The sequence below is a fragment of the Arachis hypogaea genome, chromosome 9 (genome assembly GCF_003086295.3).
Source record: "Arachis hypogaea cultivar Tifrunner chromosome 9, arahy.Tifrunner.gnm2.J5K5, whole genome shotgun sequence".
Classification (NCBI taxonomy): Eukaryota; Viridiplantae; Streptophyta; class Magnoliopsida; order Fabales; family Fabaceae; genus Arachis; species Arachis hypogaea.
Genome location: NC_092044.1, coordinates 64,528,839 through 64,545,209, shown reverse-complemented (window position 1 = coordinate 64,545,209; position 16,371 = coordinate 64,528,839). Strand labels below are relative to the sequence as shown.

The 16,371-nt window shown below is 37.7% G+C and overlaps 2 non-coding genes across 2 annotated transcripts; one reads left to right on the top strand and one right to left on the bottom strand.

The window, feature by feature from the left end:
- Positions 1 to 5,213: 5,213 nt before the first annotated feature.
- LOC112713444 (small nucleolar RNA R71) lies at positions 5,214 to 5,321 on the bottom strand. Its single transcript, XR_003158417.1, has one exon. It is a non-coding gene; the product is annotated as a small nucleolar RNA R71 (small nucleolar RNA).
- Positions 5,322 to 12,109: 6,788 nt separating this feature from the next.
- LOC112713796 (small nucleolar RNA R71) lies at positions 12,110 to 12,213 on the top strand. Its single transcript, XR_003158757.1, has one exon. It is a non-coding gene; the product is annotated as a small nucleolar RNA R71 (small nucleolar RNA).
- The last annotated feature ends 4,158 nt before the right edge of the window (positions 12,214 to 16,371 follow it).

Genomic DNA, 16,371 nt, shown 5'->3' with positions numbered 1-16,371 from the left:
TTGGACCATTTTCACTGAGAGGATGGGATGTAGCCATTGACAACGGTGATGCCCTACATATAGTTTGCCATGGAAATGAGTAAGAAGGATTGGATGAAAGGAGTAGGAAAGCAGAGATTTAGAAGGAACACAACACCTCCATGCACTTATCTGAAATTCCCACCATTGAATTACATGAGTAACTCTATCTTTATTTTCTGTTTTATTTATTTACTATTTGAAAACTCCATAACATTTATTATCTGCCTAACTGAGATTTACAAGATGACCATAGCTTGTTTCATACCAACAATCTCCGTGGGATCGACCCTTACTCACGTAAGGTATTACTTAGACGACCCAGTGCACTTGCTGGTTAGTTGTGCGGAGTTGTGACTAAGTGTGATTCACGTTTGAGAGTGCTACCAAGTCTTTGGAGCCATTGTTGATGATCACAATTTTGTGCACCAGGATTCCATAACTCATCCCAAGTCAAGGTTTCATTTATGTTTTAAACTACATTTTCCATCACTTTATAATATTACTTGTTTATATTACATACATGGTTCTTTTATTTCTTTATTAGTTTATTAATTGCAATTTTGTCTTGTTCTTTTATCTCTTTATTTGTTTACTTCAATCATTGAAAACCCCCCTTGATTTCCACAACCAAAATTGTGTGCACTCATTGGCATTAGTTCCTAGGGAGAATGACTCGGGAGACTAAATACTCCCGGTTTCCATTTGCTTTGAATTGTGACATCTTTAGAATTGAATTTGATATTTGTCAATTGTTGGGTTTGGAACTATACTTATAACGCCAATCTTATTTTGAGATAAATTCTGAGCCCACTCTAGGGACACGTATGTGCACTGTATGTGTATGCACCGATGTTGCACGTGACTCACTAAAATGCAACTCGTGGCCAGTGATTTCTGGAGCATTTTGGGCCCAATCCAACTCATTTATGATGCTATTTAACCCAATGATTGAAGAGGGATGACACATTTAGTTACCAATTAGTTTAGTTTTAGTTTAGAGTTAGTTTTTAGAGAGAGAAGCTCTCTCTTCTCTCTAGAATTAGGATTAGGTTCAGTTTTATATATACTTCTTCTTCTCTCTTAATTTTCCTCTTTCATCCTTAATTCTTCTCTTGTAGTTGTAGCATTCTACTTCTCTTGTAATTCCTTTGTATTGTTAGTTGTCGCTTATGAATTCTTTTGTAGATCTATATTTCTTCTTCAATGCAATTGGTAAGTTCTTTGTTGTTTCATAATTGTTTTGATTTCCTATTATTGATCTCTTGCCTTTGTAGCTAGATCTCTCTTTAATTGTTACAATTTATGTTGTTTACCTTTATTGCTTACAATGTGTTTGTTGAAATGCCTCTTTTAGTTATAAGTTAGATTTTGTTCCTCTTGGCTTTGGTTGAGTAATTAGTGACAATTGAGTTATCAAACTCTTTTGTTGATTGATAATTAGAGATTGCTAATTGATTTGAATGCCACTAAATTGCGTTGGAAAGTAGACATCTAGGGCTTTCTAGAAATATATAATAGTCTATACTTTATTCGAGTTTAGATGATGCAAACTAGCGTTTAACGCCAGCTCCATGCTGCATTATGGAGTAAAACGCTAGAAACACGTCACAAACCAGAGTTAAACGCCAAAAACACATTACAACTTGGCGTTTAACTCCAAGAGAAGCCTCTGCACGTGTAAAGCTCAAACTCAGCCCAAGCACACACCAAAGTGGGTCCCAGAAGTGGATTTCTGCGTTATTTACTTATTTCTGTAAACCCTAGTAACTAGTCTAGTATAAATAGGACCTTTTTACTATTGTATTTTCATCTTTGGATGATCTCTTGATCCTTTGATCTCTTTATCACTTTTATGGGGGCTGGCCTCACGGCCATGCCTGGACCTTCATCACTTATGTATTTTCAACGGTGGAGTTTCTACACACCATAGATTAAGGTGTGGAGCTCTGCTGTATCTCGAGTATTAATGTAAAGTACTATTGTTCTTTTATTCAATTCAAGCTTATTCTTATTCTAACATATCCATTCGCACGCAAGAACCTGATGAATGTGATGATTATGTGACGCTCATCACCATTCTCACTTATGAACGTGTGCCTGACAACCACTTTCTTCTACATGCAAATAAGCTTGAATGAATATCTCTTGGATTCCTTGATCAGAATCTTCGTGGTATAAGCTAGAATCCATTGGTAGCATTCTTGAGAATCTGAAAAGTCTAAACCTTGTCTGTGGTATTCCGAGTAGGATTCAGGGTTTGAATGACTGTGACGAGCTTCAAACTCGTGACTGTAGGGCGTTAGTGACAAACGCAAAAGAATCACGAGATTCTATTCCAACCTGATTAAGAACCGACAGATGATTAGCTGTGCTGTGATAGGGCATTTGGACCATTTTCACTAAGAGGATGGGATGTAGCCATTGACAACGGTGATGCCCTACATACAGCTTGCCATGGAAAGGAGTAAGAAGGATTGGATGAAAGCATTAGGAAAACAGAGATTTAACAGGGACAAGCATCTCCATACGCTTATCTGAAATTCCCACCATTAATTTACATAGGTATTTCTATCCTATTTTATTTATCTTTTAATTATCTAATCCAATCACATTTGAATCAACCTGACTGAGATCTACAAGATGACCATAGATTGCTTCATACCAACAATCTCCGTGGGATCGACCCTTACTCACGTAAGGTATTACTTGGACGACCCAGTGCACTTGCTGGTTAGTTGTGCGGAGTTGTGACTAAGTGAAATTCATGTGTGAGAGCTACCAAATTATTGGAGCCATTGTTAATGATCACAATTTCGTCCACCAAGTTTTTGGTGCCGTTGCCGGGGATTGTTCGAGTATGGACAACTGACGGTTCATCTTGTTGCTCAGATTAGGTAATTTTCTTTTTGTTTTAATTTCAAAATTTTTTTTTTCAAAAATCTTTCAAAAATTTCTCATCTGTTTTCGAAAATTATTCTAAATTTTTTAGAATGAATTCTAGAGTTTCACAAGTAACATGTTGATGCCTGGTTGGCTGTAAAGCCATATCTAAACTCCTTTGGGATTGGTCTTCAACTAATCACCACAATGCATGTAATTCCATCCTAAAGCTGACTGGCTATTAAGCCATGTCCAACCCTTTGATTGGAGCTTTGGGCTAATATTGAAAGATTCCTGAAATTCTTCTTAAAGATTTTGAATTTCTTATTTTCTTTTTCCTATATGTTTTTCGAAAAAATAAAATAAAATACAAAAAAATTAGAAAAAAATAGAAAATATTTTGTGTTTCTTGTTTGAGTCTTGAGTCAATTTTTAAGTTTGGTGTCAATTGCATGTTTTTAAAATTATTATGCATTTTTTTTAAAAATTCATGCATTCATAGTGTTCTTCATGATCTTCAAGTTGTTCTTGGTAAGTCTTCTTGTTTGATCTTGATGTTTTCTTGTTTTGTATCTTTTGCTGTTTTTCATATGCATTTTTTGTTTGTTAGAGTCCAAGCATTAAAGAATTCTAAGTTTGGTGTCTTGCATGTTTTCTTTGCATCAAAAATTTTTCAAAAATATGTTCTTGATGTTCATCATGATCTTCAAAGTGTTCTTGGTGTTCATCTTGACATTCATAGTGTTCTTGCATGCATCTTGTGTTTTAATCCAAAATTTTTATGTTTTGAGTCATATTTGTGTTTTTCTCTCTCATAATTAAAAATTCAAAAATCAAAAAATATCTTTTCCTTAATTTTCTCATATTTTTCGAAATTTTGGGTTGACTTGGTCAAAAATTTTTAAAAAATTAGAGTTTCTTACAAGTCAAGTCAAATTTTCAATTTTAAAAATCTTATCTTTTCAAAACTTTTTAAAAAATCAAATCTTTTTCATTTTTTTATTTATTTTCGAAAATTTTAAAATTATTTTCAAAATATTTTTCTTAATTTTATTTCAAATTTTCGAAATTTTGCTAACAATTAATGTGATTGATTCAAAAATTTGAAGTTTGTTACTTTCTTGTTAAGAAAAGTTCAATCTTTAATTTCTAGAATCTTATCTTTTAGTTTCTTGTTAGTTAAGTAATTAATTTTAATTTTAAAAAATTAACTCTTTTTCAACCATATCTTTTTATCATATCTTCTTATCTTATCTTTTTATCATATCTTGTTATCTTATCTTTTCATCACATCTTTTTCAAAAATTTGATTTCAAAATATCTTATCTAACTTCTTATCTTCTTATCTTTTCAAATTTAATTTTAATATCTTTTTCAACTAACTATTTGACTTTTTGTTTGTTTTTTATCTTTTTCAAAACCACCTAACTACTTTTCCCTCTTTAATTCGCAAAAATATCTCATCTCTTTTTCAAAAATTCTTTTTAATTGTTTCAAATTTTAATTTTACTTTTAATTTCTTATCTTAATTTTCGAAAATCATTAACTCCTTTTCAAAAATATTTTCGAAAATCTTTCTCTCATCTTCTTCTATTTATTTATTTATTTACTAACACTTCTCTTCACCTCTCTTCATCTCAATTCACTACCCCTATCCTCACCCTTCTGTTTGGAGTCTCTTTTCTTTATCGCCTTTCTTCTTCTACTAATAATAAGGAACCTCTTTACTGTGACATAGAGGATTCCTCTTCTTTTCTTGTTTTCTTCTCTTTCATATCAGCAGGAACAAGGAAAAAGACATTCTTGTTGAAGCTGATCCAGAACCTGAAAGGACTCTGAAGAGAAAACTAAGAGAAGCTAAATTACAACAATCCAGAGACAACCTTACTGAAATTTTCGAACAAGAAAAAGACATGGCAGCCGAACCTAACAACAATAATGCAAGGAGGATGCTTGGTGATTATACTACACCTACTTCCAAGTTTGATGGAAGAAGCATCTCAATTCCCACTATTGGTGCAAACAATTTTGAGCTGAAACCTCAACTAGTTGCTCTAATGCAACAAAACTGCAAGTTTCATGGACTTCCATCAAAAGATCCCTATCAGTTTTTAACTGAGTTCTTACAGATCTGTGAGACTGTAAAGACGAATGGAGTAGATCCTGAAGTCTACAGGCTCATGCTTTTCCCTTTTGCTGTAAGAGACAGAGCTAGAACATGGTTGGATTCATAACCTAAAGATAGCCTAGACTCATGGGATAAGCTGGTCACGGCCTTCTTGGCTAAATTCTTTCCTCTTCAAAAGCTGAGCAAGCTTAGATTGGATGTTCAGACATTCAAACAAAAAGATGGTGAATCCCTCTATGAAGCTTGGGAAAGATACAAGCAGCTGACCAAAAGGTGTCCTTCTGACATGCTTTCAGAATGGACCATTTTGGATATATTCTATTATGGTCTATCTGAATTCTCTAAGATGTCACTGGACCATTCTGCAGGTGGATCCATTCACCTAAAGAAAACGCCTGCAGAAGCTCAAGAACTTATTGACATGGTTGCAAATAACCAGTTCATGTACACTTCTGAGAGGAATTTTGTGAATAATGGGACGCCTCAGAGGAAGGGAGTTTTGAGATTGATGCTCTGAATGCCATATTGGCTCAGAACAAAGTGTTGACTCAGCAAGTCAATATGATTTCCCAAAGTCTGAATGGATGGCAAAATACATCCAACAGCACTAAAGAGGCATCTTCTGAAGAAGAAGCTTATGATCCTGAAAACCCTGCAATGGCAGAGGTAAATTATATGGGTGAACCTTATGGAAACACCTATAATTAATCATGGAGAAATCATCCAAATTTCTCATGGAAGGATCAACAAAAGCCTCAACAAGGCTTTAATAATGGTGGAAGAAACAAGCTAAGCAATAACAAGCCTATTCCATCATCTTCTCAGCAACAGACAAAGAATTCTGAGCAGAGCCCCTCTAATTTAGCAAATTTAGTCTCTGATCTGTCTAAGGCCACTTTAAGTTTCATGAGTGAAACAAGGTCCTCCATCAGAAATTTGGAGGCACAAGTGGGCCAGCTAAGTAAGAAAGTCATTGAAACTCCTCCCACTATTCTCCCAAGCAATACAGAAGAAAATCCAAAAGGAGAGTGCAAGGCTATTGATGTAATCAATATGGCCGAATGCACAAGGGAGGAGAAGGACAAAAATCCTAGTGAGGAAGACCTCATGGGACGTCTCTCAAATAAGAAGGAGTTCCCTATTGAGGACCTAAAAGAATCTGAGGCTCATATAGAGACCATAGAGATTCCATTAAATCTCCTTCTGCCATTCATGAGCTCTGAAGATTATTCTTCCTCTGAAGAGGATGAAGATGTAACTAGAGAGCAAGTTGCTGAATATCTAGGAGCCACCATGAAGCTGAATGCCAAGTTATTTGGTAATGAAACTTGGGAAGGTGAACCTCCCTTGCTCATTAGTGAACTTGATACATGGGTTTAGCAAACTCTACCTCAAAAGAAACAAGATCCTGGGAAATTCTTAATACCCTGTACCATAGGCACCATGACCTTTAACAAGGCTCTGTGTGATCTAGGGTCAGGCATAAACCTTATGCCACTCTCTGTAATGGAGAAACTGGGGATCATTGAGGTACAGCCTGCCTCATTCTCATTACAATTGGCAGACATGTCAGTAAGACAAGCTTATGGATTAGTAGAGGATGTGTTGGTAAAATTAAAGGCCTTTACATTCCTATTGATTTCATAATCTTAGACACTAGGAAGGAGGAGGATGAATGCATCATCCTTGGAAGACCTTTCCTAGCAACAGCAGAAGCTGTGATAGATGTTAACAGAGGAGAATTAGTCCTTCAATTGAATGGGGACTACCTTGTGTTTAAGGCACACGGCTATTCTTCTGTAACAAGGGAGAGTAAGCATGCAGAGCTTCTCTCAATACAGAGTCAAACAGAGCCCTCACAATCAAACTCTAAGTTTGGTGTTGGGAGGCCACAACCAAACTCTAAGTTTGGTGTTGGGACTATACAACATTGACCTGATCACCTGTGAGGCTCCATGAGAGCCCACTGTCAAGCTATTGACATTAAAGAAGCGCTTGTTGGGAGGCAACCCAATTTTTATTTATCTAATTTTATTTTTATTTATTTGTTATTTTGTATTTTAGTAGGTTCATGATCATGTGGAGTCACGAAAAAAATATTAAAATTAAAAACAGAATCAAAAACAGCAAAAGAAAAATCACACCCTGGAGGAAGGACTTACTGGCATTTAAACGCCAGTAAGGAGCATCTGGCTGGCGTTCAACGCCAGAACAGAGCATGGATCTCGCGCTGAAAGCCAGAAACAAGCAACAACCTGGCGTTTGAACACCAGGAATATGCCCTGAGGAAAGCTGGCGCTGAACGCCAGTAACAAGCATGGAACTGGCGTTCAACGCTAGAAACATGCTACACATGGGCGTTGAATGCCCAGAACGTGCACCACTTCGGCGTTTAAACGCCAGAATGGTATGCTAAGGCATTTTACATGCCTAATTGGTGCAGGGATGTAAATCCTTGACACCTCAGGATCTGTGGACCCCACAGGATCATCTCAGGATATATGGACCCCACAGGATCACCTCCTAACATATTCCCACCTTACCTCCTAATTAATCCTATAACACACTTTCCCAAAAACCCTTCACCAATCACCTCAATCTCTCTTCCCAATTACCCCATTCACCACTCACATCCATCCACTCTTCCCCATAAACCCCACTTACCTTCAAAATTCAAAAATCTTTCCCACCCAAACCCACCCTAAAATGGCCGAACCTACCCTCTCTCACTTCCCTATATAAACACCTCCATTCTCCTTAATTTTCACACAACATACACCTCTCTTCTCCTTCTTGGTCGAATACACCTCTCCCCCTCTCCTCCATATTTTCTTCTTTTTCTTCTTCTTTTCTTTCTTCTCTTGCTCGAGGGCGAGCAATATTTTAAGTTTGGTGTGGTAAAAGCATAAGCTTTTTGTTTTTCCATTACCATTGATGGCACCTAAGGCCGGAGAATCCTCTAGAAAAGGGAAAAGGAAGACAAAAGCTTCCACCTCCGAGTCATGGGAGATGGAAAGATTCATCTCCAAAGCCCATCAAGACCACTTCTATGATGTTATGGCCAAGAAGAAGGTGATCCCTGAGGTCCCTTTCAAGCTCAAGAAAAATGAGTATCCGGAGATCCGACATGAGATCCAAAGAAGAGGTTAGGAAGTTCTAACCAAGCCCATTCAACAAGTCAGAATCTTAATGGTTCAAGAGTTCTATGCCAATGCATGGATCACTAGGAACCATGATCAAAGTGTGAACCCAAGTCCAAAGAATTATCTTACAATGGTTTGGGGGAAATACTTAGATTTTAGTCCGAAAAATGTGAGGTTGGCGTTCAACTTACCAATGATTCAAGGAGATGCACGCCCCTACACTAGAAGGGTCAACTTTAATCAAAGGTTGAACCAAGTCCTTATGGACATATGTGTGGAAGGAGCTCAATGGAAAAGAGACTCCAAAGGTAAACCGGTTCAACTAAGAAGACTGGACCTCAAGCCTGTGGCTAGAGGATGGTTGGAGTTCATTCAACGCTCCATCATCCCCACTAGTAACCGATCTGAAGTTACTGTGGATCGGGCCATCATGATTCATACCATCATAATTGGAGAGGAAGTAGAAGTTCATGAAGTCATTTCCCATGAATTCTACAAAATAGCCGATAAGTCCTCTACTTTGGCAAGGCTAGCTTTTCCTCATCTTATTTGCCATCTATGTTACTCAGCTGGAGTTATCATAGAAGGAGACATCCTCATTGAGGAGGACAAGCCCATTACTAAGAAAAGGATGGAGCAAACAAGAGAGCCCACTCATGGAACCCAAGAGACGCATGAGGAAGCTCATCACCAAGAAATCCCGGAGATGCCTCAAGGGATGCACTTTCCTCTCAACAACTATTGGGAACAACTCAACACTTCCTTAGAAGATTTGAGTTACAATGTGGATCAATTAAGGGTGGAACATCAAGAGCACTCCATCATTCTCCATGAAATTAGAGAAGATCAAAGGGCAATGAGGGAGGAGCAACAAAGGCAAGGAAGGGACATAGAATAGCTTAAGGACATCATTGGTCCTTCAAGAAGAAGACGCCATTAAGATGGATTCATTCCTTGTTCTTTTTTTTTTTTTCTGTTTTTCGGTTTTTATGTTATATTTTTATCTATGTTTTGTGTCTCTACTTCATGATCATTAGTAGTTAGTAACTATGTCTTAAAGTTATAAATAAATTCCATGAATCCTTCACCTCTCTTAAAAGAAAAATGTTTCTAATTCAAAAGAACAAGAAGTACATAATTTTCGAATTTATCCTTGAATTTAGTTTAATTATATTGATGTGGTGACAATACTTTTTGTTTTCTAAATGAATGATTGAACAATGCATATTTTTTATCTTGTTGTTTATGAATGTTAAAATTGTTGGCTCTTGAAAGAATGATGAACAAAGAAAAATGTTATTGACAATCTGAAAAATCATGAAATTGATTCTTGAAGCAAGAAAAAGCAGTGAAAAAGCAAAAGCTTGCGACAAAAATGGCGAAAAAAATTTAGAAAGAAAAAGAAAAAGCAAGCAGAAAAAGCCAATATCCCTTAAAACCAAAAGGCAAGGGTAAAAAGGATCCAAGGCTTTGAGCATCAATGGATAGGAGGGCCCAAGGAAATAAAATCCAGGCCTAAACGGCTAAATCAAGCTGTCCCTAACCATGTGCTTGTGTCATGAAGGTTCAAGTGAAAAGCTTGAGACTGAGTGGTTAAAGTCATGATCCAAGGCAAAAAGAGTGTGCTTAAGAGCTCTGGAAACCTCTAACTGGGGACTCTAGCAAAGCTGAGTCACAATCTGAAATGGTTCACCCAATTATGTGTCTGTGGCATTTATGTATCCAGTGGTAATACTGGAAAACAAAGTGCTTAGGGCCACGGCCAAGACTCATAAAAGTAGTTGTGTTCAAGAATCAACATACTTAACTAGGAGAATCAATAACACTATCCGAAATTCTAAGTTCCTAGAGAAGCCAATCATTCTAAACTTCAAAGGAAAAAGTGAGATGCCAAAACTGTTCAGAAGCAAAAAGCTACAAGTCCCACTCATCTAATTAGAATTAATATTCATTGATATTTTGAGATTTATAGTATATTCTCTTCTTTTTATCCTATTTGATTTTCAATTGCTTGGGGACAAGCAACAATTTAAGTTTGGTGTTGTGATGAGCGGATAATTTATACGCTTTTTGGCATTGTTTTTAGGTAGTTTTTAGCATAATCTAGTTACTTTTAGGGATGTTTTCATTAGTTTTTATGCTAAATTCACATTTCTAGACTTTACTATGAGTTTGTGTGTTTTTGTGTGATTTCAGGTATTTTCTGGCTGAAATTGAGGGACCTGAGCAAAACTCTGATAGGAGGCTGACAAAGGACTGCTGATGCTGTTGGAATCTGACCTCCCTGCACTCGAAATGGATTTTCTGGAGCTACGAAACTCCAAATGGCGTGCTCTCAACGGCGTTGGAAAGTAGACATCCAGAGCTTTCCAGAAATATATAATATTCTATACTTTATTCGTGATTAGATGATGTAAATTGGCGCTCAACGCCAGTTCCATGCTACATTCTGGAGTCAAACGCCAGAAACACGTCACGAACCAGAGTTGAACGCCCAAAACATGTTACAACTTGGCGTTCAACTCCAAGAGAAGCTTCAGCTCGTGGATAGATCAAGCTCAGCCCAAGCACACACCAAGTGGGCCCCGGAAGTGGATTTATGCATCAATTACTTACCTTTGTAAACCCTAGTAGCTAGTTTAAGTATAAATAGAACTTTTTACCTTTGTATTATTCATCCTGGATCCTGAATTGTATTTTTTGATCCTGTGATCACGTTTGGGGGCTGGCCATTCGGCCATGCCTGGACCTTCATCACTTATGTATTTTCAACGGTGGAGTTTCTACACATCATAGATTAAGGGTGTGGAGCTCTGCTGTACCTCAAGTTTCAATGCAATTACTACTATTTTCAATTCAATTTCGCTTGTTCTTATTCTAAGATATTCGTTGCACTTCAACATGATGAATGTGATGATCCGTGACACTCATCATCATTCTTACCTATGAATGCATGACTGACAACCACTTCCGTTTTATCTTAGTCCGGGCGCATATCTCTTGGATTCCTTAATCAGAATCTTCGTGGTATAAGCTAGAATTGATGGTGGCATTCATGGGAATTCGGAAAGTCTAACCTTGTCTGTGGTATTCCTAGTAGGATTCTGGGATTGAATGACTGTGATGAGCTTCAAACTCCTAAAGGCTGGGCGTTAGTGACAGACGCAAAAGAATCACAGGATTCTATTCCAACCTGATTGAGAACCGACAGATGATTAGCCGTCCTGTGACAGAGCATTTGGACCATTTTCACTAAGAGGATGGGATGTAGCCATTGACAATGGTGATGCCCTACATACAGCTTGCCATGGAAAGGAGTAAGAAGGATTGGATGAAAGCAGTAGGAAAACAGAGATTCAACAGGGACAAGCATCTCCATACGCTTATCTGAAATTCCCACCATTAATTTGCATAAGTATTTCTATCCTATTTTATTTATCTTTTAATTATCTAATCCAATCACATTTGAATCAGCTTGACTGAGATCTACAAGATGACCATAGATTGCTTCATACCAACAATCTCCGTGGGATCGACCCTTACTCACGTAAGGTATTACTTGGACGACCTAGTGCACTTGCTGGTTAGTTGTGCGGAGTTGTGACTAAGTGTAATTCACGTGTGAGAGCTACAAAATTATTGGAGCCATTGTTAATGATCACAATTTTGTCCACCAGTTGTGTGAAGTTGTGAAGAATGTGTGTGAACCTTGGTATTGTGCACCAAGTTTTTTTTGGAGCCGTTGCCAAGAATTGTTCAAGCTGTGAAAAGTATGAGTCACAATTTTGCCTATCACAACTCCAATCTTTTTTTGAGATAAATTCCGAACCCGCTCTATGCCTATATTAACGAGCCTCCTGAGGAGTGATCTAGAGCCTTCTTTGACTCATATAACAAGCCTTCATAGAAGATGTGTAGCTATACCCACTCATTAAACATGTCAGGTGGGCACCTCCTTGTTAGATCCTTGTATCTTTCCCATGCTTCATAGAGGGTTTCACCATCTTGTTGCCTGAATGTTTGCATATCAGTTCTCAACCTATTGACTCTTTGAGGAGGGTAGAACCTTGCTAAGAACTTGTTTACCACATCTTCCCAAGTTGTGAGGCTTTCCTTAGGGAATGATTCCAGCCACTTTGCTGCCTTGTCCCTCAGGTAAAAGGGAAAGAGCAATAGCTTGTAGGCATTTGGTTGGACACCATTAGATTTCACTGTATCACATATTCTCAGAAAGGTGGTGAGATGTTGGTTGCGGTCTTCTTGGGCACTTCCTCCAAAAGAACAATTTTTTTGAAACAGAGTGATGAGTTGTGCCTTTAATTCAAAATTGTTGGCATGGATGGGTGGCTTTAGAATGCTACAACCACTATTCCCAGGGTTGGGATTAATGTAGGAGCCTAGCACTCTCCTCTCTTGTGGTGCATAATTACCAACAGCTTCTCCAGTATGGTTGTGAACCTCTCCTTCCATAGCAATGTCTAGATCCTCTTCTAGCTCTTCTTCTCTAACTACTCCCTTGCCTCTTGCTTCCCTCCTTAATCTAAGGAAGGTCCTCTCAGGTTCACTATCAAAAGAGGTTGAAGCCCTTCTCATGTTAAGGAAAATTTTGGTTAAAGCAATTAAACAAACAATTAGTAGGATTAGTGAGTTAGTTGAGCCGGAAAGTAAATGAACAAATGAAAATGACTGAAAATGTAAAAGAAATAACAGTAAACAACAAAATAAAAGAAAAAATAATGCTCAATCTAGTTATCTTCCAATTTAATCATTGTTAATACAAAATCAATCCCCGGCAACGGTGCCATAAACATGATGCACGAAAACTTGTCTCTCAACAAATTTCCACCGACAAGTGCACCGGATTTTTGTCAAGTAAAAACTCACAATAGAGTGAGGCCGAATTGCACAGGGATTGATTGGTTGATCAACTTTAATTGGAGGGGTGTTCTAGTTGAACTAAGCAGATTTGAATTTGGAAGTGTAGAAAATTAAATGGTAGGAAAAGTAAATTGCATGGAATTATAAATGAGTAAAAGTAAATATCAGGAAATTAAAGTGCAGGGTCTTAAATTGCAGGAAAATAAATGGGAATGGGGTCATTAAGCATGAAAGTAAACAACAGAAAATAAAGAGAATGGGTAGATTAGAGATGGAGAGTTCATTGGGCTTAGGAGATGTTGCATTCTCCGAATCAATTTCATTCTCATCTCTTCCTCAATCAATGCATTCATTGATCTCCTTGGCAATCTTAAGTGATAAGATTCCAATTCCTTGGCAAACCAATCTCTCTAAGCTTGAACAATTGCCCAATTCCTTGATTTAATTGCTCATGGGAAGAGATGAAGTATGGTCACTGATTATACCACATGTATTTCCAGATCAAAGTGTTGGTAGGATTATATGTTACTATATCCATCCAAACCCCAATCCGGTCCAACATGAGAAAGCATTTCTAGCATGATCTCCTCATTTCTCTTCCAAGGCTCAAAGGAGATCCAATTATGAATAGCTTCTTTTCCATGACAACTACCCAATTGAATGAAGATCGAAAGCTTTCTAGCAAAATCAAGAGAAAAGAAAAAAGAAGAAGAAGAAGAAAAACTATTATTGATCCATTGAATTACAATAGAGCTCCCTAACCCAATGAAAGGGGTTTAGTTGTTCATAGCTCTAGAAATGGAAAGTGAAATTGAAAAGTGCATTGCAACAAAACTAAAATTGAAGAGAAAGTAAATTGGGCACAGTTACAGTACTCAATGTGTAAGCCCCCTAATAAACCCATATTTTATGATATATTCTGTACTTAATTTGAGTGATTTATTCAATCCTTCACCCACTTATTCATGTAAATTGCATGGTTTTACTTTCCCTTCCTTATTATGTGATAATTGTGAAAAACATGTTTCCTATGCTTTGAAATTAATTATTTTAATTACCCTTTATTATCATTCGATGCCGTGATTGGTGTGTTGAGTTGTTCTAGATCTCCTAAGGCAGGAATGGTTTAAAGGATGGAAAAGAAACATACAAAAATGGAAGAAAAGCATAAAACGGAGTTTGTGAAGAAACTGGCAGCGACGCGACCGCATGGACGACGCGGCCGCATGCCAAGCGCGAAGAAGCAGCGACGCGGCCGCATGACTGACGCGACCGCGTGCCTAAAGAAGTACACCTATGACGCGGCCGCATGACTGACGCGACCGCGCGACAAGGAAAACTCCAATTGACGCGACCGCGTGACCCACGCGGACGCGTGACAGAGGCCACACACCAGAAATTGCAGAAAACGCTCATAGCGAATTCTGAAGCCCTTTTTGGCCCAAATCCAAGTCCAGAAGGCATAGACCAAAGGTTATGAAGTGGGGGGATGTATCCATTCAAAGGGGAGTCTCCAATTTTTAGTCACTTTTCCATGATTTAGATTTAGTTTTGGAGAGAGGTTCTCTCCTCTCTCTCTTTGGATTAGGATTTAGGATTTTTCTTAGGTTTTAGGAGTGACTCTCAATCCCAGGTTCAATGTTCTTTTACTTTATATTTATCTCTTATTTTCAGATACTTTAATGCTTATATTAGTTATGTTGCCTATTTGGCTTATGCTACATTCATGTTATGATTTTCTTTGAATTAATATTATTTGAGGTATTTCAGTTATTATTGCTTTCTTTTATTTACATGATTATTGCTTCCCATCTGAAGGCATTTTTATTCCAGTAGATTTACTTTTCCCCTTTTGGTCTTGGTTAAGAAATCAGTAACTCAGGAGTTGTCCAATTCAACATAATTGACAATTGTTATCTTTGCTAATTGAATTGAACTTCAATAATCCCAATCTTTTCCTAGAAAATAAATAGGATTCGAAGATCAGACTAATTAATCCCTTGACCTTCCCTTGCCTTAGTAAGGGTTAACAAAGTGGAATTAAGATTCAATTTTCATTATCATTGATAAGGATAACTAAGACTGGATTTCCAATTTCTCATACCTTGCCAAAAGTTTGTTTTACTGTCATTAATTTATTTTAATTACCATTTAAATTACTCGCCATTAAATTACTTGTTCCTCATTCTTGAAACCCCAAATTTACAATCTCCATAACCAATAATAAGTCATACCTCCCTGCAATTCCTTGAGAAGACGACCCGAGGTTTAAATACTCGGTTATCAATTTTATTGGGTTTGCTTAAGTGACAAACAAAACTTTTGTACGAAGGGATTTCTGTTGGTTTAGAAACTATATCTACAACGCGACTATTTTTATAAAATTCTTTACTAGCAAAAATCCTAACGTCACCCCCCTTTTTAACTTAAACTCTACTCTATTTATACAATTTCTTCCTTTAATCTTCAAGTACTTGGACTGGGAGCTTTTGGCCTTTGCTGAAGCTAGTTGGAAGTGCCCTTTTGTGGCTTTGATGGAGACATTTGGGAGTTAACGTTCATACTCTGCATGGGTGCTTTTTGTATTGAAGTTTGATTGGCATTGGAGTCCACGTTGGAGTTCAACGTTTGAGTTCAAACGTTGGGTCAAACTTTTCCCAACAGGACTGGGATGTTGGCCCAAAGGTTTAACCCAACGTTGGACCCAACGTTAAACCACCAACATTTTCCAATCCACGCGTACGCGTGACCTACGCTTGCACGCTGATTGGCTAAGAATCTTCATCCACCCGTACGCGTGACCCACGCGTATGCATAGATGCGCATTTTTCCAATCTCCAAACTTCATTTTTATCGCGTACGTTGGAGGTAACGTGGACCCCCAACATTCCCTCCAACGTTGGCACTCCTTCACCCTTAACGTTGCACACCATAGTTGTAGTTGGAGGTCCAACTATAGCTCCAACTATGGCCCCTTTTGATGAGTAGTTGAAGTTATAGTTGGAGGTCCAACTATAGCTCCAACTATGGTCCCTTTTAATGAGTAGTTGGAGTTATAGTTGGAGGTCCAACTATAACTCCAACTATGGCCTTCTTCATGCAACGTTTGGGGTGAAGTTTCAGGTCCAACTTTGGACTCAAATGTTGCCTTCTTTTGTAGTTGGAGTTATAGTTGGAGGTCCAACTATAACTCAAACTATGCACCTTTCTTGGCCAACGTTTGAGGCATAGTTGAAGCTCCAACTTTGGCTCCTACTATGCACCTCTTGAGTATAACGTTTGCGGCAACGTTGGAGCACCAACTTTGGCTCCAACATTGCT